Genomic DNA, 6,000 nt, shown 5'->3' with positions numbered 1-6,000 from the left:
AAGAGATAGAATTCAATATTTTTTATCTGTGATTAATTCATCAAAATTATTCAGCATGTAACGTTTTTCATATTTAGTTATGACCTTGATTGTGAACTCATTTTTTGCATAGGATGTCATTTTTAAAAATTGAAATGAAGCCCATCTTCCATTGGACCCAAGCTATCTTTATGACTTTTCAACCTACCGAAGGCAAATTCTCAGCTGAACTGTTATGTCAGCTTTACACCACCATCAGAACAGTGCAAAAGGACCATTATGAGCCCAAGAATCTGCCCTATTGCCTTCAGTGGCATTACACCCAGGGCATTTGACTCTCTGTCTAAAGCATATCTCGATTTAATTAATCCACACAGGAATAGGATAAGGAGCCACTGTTAACAATATCATACAGTATTAGTGCAACTTTCTTGTGAAGGAACATTTCAATAAATGGAATGAGAACCATTTCCAACAATCTAAAAAAGCCCGGGGAACCCAAGTATTATCTAGAACTGGAGGACCTGGGGCTATGTCTAACTGCAGGCTTCTTGTGCAAGAAGCTTTTTGCGGAAGAGATCTTCCACAAAAAATTCTTGTGCAAGAGAGCATCCACACTGCAAAAACACATCGAAAAAGCAATGTGCTTTTGCACAAGAGAGCATCCAGACTGCATGGACGCTCTCTCGAAAGAAAGTGCTGATTGCTATCCACAGAATGACCACCAGGGCATAAGAACATAAGAACATAAGAATGGCCGTACTGGGTCAGACCAAAGGTCCATCTAGCCCAGTATCCTGTCTGCCGACAGTGGCCAGCACCAGGTGCCCCTGAGGAGGTGGACCAAAGACAATGATTAAGCGATTTGTCTTCTGACAAACAGAGGCCAAGGACACCATTTTATCCCCTGGCTAATAGCCTTTTATGGACCTAACCTCCATGAAATTATCTAGCTTCTCTTTAAACTCTATTATAGTCCTAGCCTTTACAGCCTCCTCTGGCAAGGAGTTCCACAGGTTGACTACACGCTGTGTGAAGAAGAACTTTCTTTTATTAGTTTTAAACCTGCTACCCATTAATTTCATTTGGTGTCCTCTAGTTCTTCTATTTAGGGAACTAATAAATAACTTTCCTTTATCGGCCCTCTCCACACCACTCATGATTTTATATACCTCTGTCATATCCCCCCTCAGCCTCCTCTTTTCTAAACTGAAAAGTCCCAGTCGCTTTAACCTCTCTTCATATGGGACCCGTTCCAAACCCCTAATCATTTTAGTTGCCCTTTTCTGAACCCTTTCCAAGGCCAAAATATCTTTTTTGTGGTGAGGAGACCACATCTGCACACAGTATTCAAGATGTGGGCGTACCATAGTTTTATACAGGGGCAGTAAAATATTCTGGGTCTTATTTTCTATCATTTTCTTAATAATTCCTAGCATCCTATTTGCCTTTTTGACTGCCGCTGCACACTGTGTGGAAGTTTTCAGAGAACTGTCCACGATAACTCCAAGATCTCTTTCCTGATTTGTCGTAGTCAAATTAGCCCCCATCATACTGTACGTATAGTTGGGGTTATTTTTCCTGAGGTGCATTACTTTACACTTATCCACATTAAATTTCATTTGCCATTTTGTTGCCCAATAACTCAGTTTGGTGAGATCTTCTTGGAGTCCCTCACAGTCTGCTTCTGTCTTGACTATCCCAAACAGTTTGGTATCATCTGCAAACTTTACCACCTCACTGCTTACCCCTTTCTCCAGATCATTTATGAATAAGTTGAAAAAGATTGGTCCCAGGACTGACCCTTGGGGGACACCGCTAGTTACTCTCCATTCTGAAAATTTACCATTTATTCCTACCCTTTGTTTCCTGTCTTTTAACCAGTTCTCAATCCAAGAAAGGACCTTCCCTCTTGTCCCATGACAATGTAATTTACACAAGAGCCTTTGGTGAGGGACGTTGTTAAAGGTTTTCTGAAAATCTTAAGTATACTATATCTACTGGATCTCCCTTGTCCGCATGTTTGTTAACCCCTTCAAAGAACTCTAATAGAATAGTAAGATAGGATTTCCCTTTACAGAAACCATGTTGACTTTTGTCCAACAAATTATATTCTTCTACATCCTTCACAATTTTGTTCTTTACTATTGTTTCGACTAATTTGCCCGGTACTGAAGTTAGACTTACCGGTCTGTAATTGCCAGGATCGCCTCTAGAGCCCTTTTTAAATATTGGTGTCACGTTGGCTACCTTCCAGTCATTAGGTACGGAAGCCAATTTAAGGGATAGGTTACAAACCACAGATAATAGCTCAGCAATTTCCCATTTGAGTTCTTTTAGAACCCTTGGATGAATGCCATCCGGTCCTGGAGATTTGTTAACATTAAGTTTTTCTATTTGTTCCAAAACCTCCTCTAATGACATTTCAATCCGGGACAGTTCCTCAGATTCATCACCCACAAAGGACGGTGCAGATTTGGGAATCTCCCCAACGTCCTCAGCCGTGCTTTTTCCTCTTTTCTGTTTTTGTGCAAAAAAACAAAAAAAAAAAAAACAAAACCCTGTTGCCCATCCACACACACCTTTTTGCGCAAGAACTCTTGTGCAAAAAGGAGTTATTGCTTGTAGAAGGAGGAATACCTACTGGTACAAAAACACGCTTGAGGTGTGGATGCTCCATGAGTTTTTGTGCAAAATCAGCTGTTTTTGCACATAAACTCTGTAGTATAGACCTAGCCTGGGAAATTACACCAGAAGCAAGTTTTGCTTGGTTTTCCTCCTCCTCCCAAGTTTAAGTTCATTTGTCCAGGCCAGTGCGTTTAGTAAAAGTTGAACTTCTCTAGTCCAACACCATCAGAAACTGAGCATTTCTCAACTAGAGAATTTGGCACACCACAGGAGGTCAACCATGGCCCAGGGGCTCTGATGCTGGCCCTAGGTCCCAGCTGCTGTCCCTAGGTCCCAGCTGCTGTCCCCTCTGCTCCCACCAAGGTCCCAGCCTCCAGTCCCAAGGCTCTGCTTCTGGACCTAGCCTGGTGCTCCACAGCTTCAAGGAGAGGGACAGACAAGGGTAATGGGGGTAGGGGATACAGAAAACCTGTCCACATCCATGATAAGTGGTCATCCAGCTAATTAAAATAATTCTGGACTACTAATGTTGCCAGATCAGAAAGTCCTGGGTTAGCGATCAGTGCTTCAGAAGGGAGCCATTGTGGAGATCAAAGCCTTTTTTAGAACTACCAGTCAACATATTCTGTTATTTTTTGGTTGAGCTGTTGTCTGTAAACATTTTATTGCTCCACTAAGTTCTGCGCCTGTTCATTTTTCTCTTAAGTACTATGGGGAGGAGGAAAAATCAACTTAGTTTCTCTCTGTGATTTATTTGGAGAGGAAAGCATGGGGAAATCAAGCACTGGCATATGGTTCCTTACCTCAAAGAGCTAGGTTTAGAAAGGAAGTTAGGCATGGCAATGCTGAGCATCACCATACCCAACATTTAGGAGCCTAAAAAGTCACTGAGATTCACAAAGCCAGGGTGAGGTGCCTCACGTCATATACACTGAGGGTGATTTAAATAATCGCCGCAGCATTTACATAAAAATGGCCACTGCACTGTGCCGATCAGCTGATTGTCGGCACAGCGCGGTAGTCACAAGGCATAAGCTTGTTTCATGAGGCATAAAGGATCTGACGACAAAGGGTTCTGGGGTTGGCTGATCCCCGTCTAGACTACCGCGCTGTGCCAACAATCAGCTGATCAGCACAGCGCGGCGGCCATTTTATGTAAATGAAGCAGCAATTGTTTAAATCGCTGCTTCATTTTGCTATGTCTAGTAAACTCATCTACATGGCTCCGTCGACAGAGCCATGTAGTCTAGACACACCCTGAATGTGGAGAGATAGGCACCTCTGAAGCAGATTCACAAAAATCAGCACCCTACATGGCTCCCAGGGTAAATTAGCCAATGGCAGATGCTGAGGCAGGGAACATGTCCTAATCCTCACCTCTCTCAGGGAAGTAGGCTCCAAACTCCAAGCTCCAAGGAGCCTTCCTCTTCTTGGGATTCTCAACTGCGAATGCTCTCTTGGGGCTGGGATGGCTCTACCGTTGTGCAAGAGGCCTAAGCAGGAGGGGAAGAGAAGGAGGAGGAACAGCTCCCTCACCATTTTTAGCTAATAGGGTTCCTCAGTCTCCCTCATTGAAGCTATTTCACTGTAGCTATCAATAAAAAAGTCACTGGTGCAGGGGACTGAATCCTAATTGTCCCATTTCCAACGTGGCAGTGCTAACCACTAGACTACAGAGCCAATCCCTTGCTTGAGCTCACTCTACTTTCCCTGTCGCATGGAGCTTTCATGCTTTGCCCACAGTGGAACAGCTTCTGTAGGGAAGTCTGAGAGGGAGCTGCCTTGGAACATTCCTTAGTCCAGTGGTTTGGGCATTCACGTGAGGTAGCAGATCCCTGTTAAATCTTCTCTCCTTGTCGGGAAGATTGGAAACTTGAACTGCAGGTCTCCCACAGCCCAGGTGAGAACCCTAATCACTAGGCTAAAAGGCACTTGCCTTGTAGCTATTTTGTGTAAGCTCCCCTATAGGGGTCAAATGAGGAGGGTGAAGTCTGAGCATGCTTACCAGATTGGGCCATACAAGCAAGTAACATTTATCTTCCCCTAGTTTGTTCATGGTTAGTCATCTGGCTACCTGGCACTGGTGGGTAGTTTACATGCACAGAGGCAGAAACAGGTGCTTAGAGAATGTATACTGACATTTAGGCATTGAGTAAATTCAGTTGCCTACAGGTGTCTGATTCTGGGATTTAGGCACCTAACATCGCAGTTAGGTGCCCAAATCTTTTGTGATTCTAACCCTAGATGTTACCCTTTAGTAACCTTAGTATCTTGAAGACTTTCACGTTATCTCCTCCCAGAGAAGGAAGGTGTTCCTCTCCAATTCTTCTGCCTTGTATTTTGTTAAGAGTTTGTATTGTTATTTGGCAAGTAAAAGATGACATGGTATGTACTGAGGGCTGTAGTTTGGAGGTATTTGTGTAAATTCGCACTCTCCAGCAATCCCACAAATTATTTTCTGGTATTCTGTTCCACAGGGCACTCTGTAAACAGTAAATCAAGCCAAATTACTTTACAGAAGAGATTAGGAGAAAAAAAGAGTAGGGAACTGTGCAGATCTCTTTTGGAACTGTGGTTAATTTTCAGGTCTCTTCTTAGTCAAATGCCTCATCAGCAAATACTGAGACTTTAACAAGTAGAGCAATCCTAGCCAAAGAGTATTGGTAGAGAGTCAAGTTAAGGTCAAGATACATTGTTAGTTTTTGTTTTCTCAAGAGGAAGGCAGTTGTCTACAGCCTCATGCTAAACAACTGTATCTTTATGGCACACAACAGGTATCCTTCGTTGATTAGGTAAAACCATTACCATAATATGTGTTACTCCCGTCAAGATTTGTCTAGTGTATGATAACATAAATACCTTTATTTAAAGATCTCTCCTATTTAATGCAACATTCACAGAGCAGTTCTAATTATCTCTGTGAAAATAGCCTTCCCTTTTCTTGCCATAAGCAGCAAAGTTAGCAGTTTAGCAGAAATTACATACTTCATTTCAGGTTTCTGCGTTTTCATATTTATTCTAGGCATTTCTTAATCTGGAGCACTGAAGTGTGTACATTTTCACAGACAAATTTAATTATTTGATTAAGGGATAAGCAAAAAATTCCTAACTTTAAAAAAATGTGTTTTTGATCCCTGCTAAGTAAAATCTTACTTAGCCGGTCATCTGAAGAAGTGGGCTGTGCCCACAAAAGCTCATGATACCATCTACATGTTTTGTTAGTCTTTAAAATGCTACCAGACCATGTGTTACTTTTCTCAGTGATTCAAGGATATATCATCTTAGCCGAGGAAAGTAAATGAGTTATAACCCTTCCTGAAATCAAACAATTAGATTCTTAACATGAATAGTATATGGGGAAAGTTTGTCATGTGAAAGCGATGCACAAATATT

Source organism: Pelodiscus sinensis, chromosome 1 (genome assembly GCF_052426305.1).
Source record: "Pelodiscus sinensis isolate ZL-2025 chromosome 1, ASM5242630v1, whole genome shotgun sequence".
Lineage (NCBI taxonomy): Eukaryota > Metazoa > Chordata > Testudines > Trionychidae > Pelodiscus > Pelodiscus sinensis.
This window is presented reverse-complemented; position numbering follows the sequence as displayed.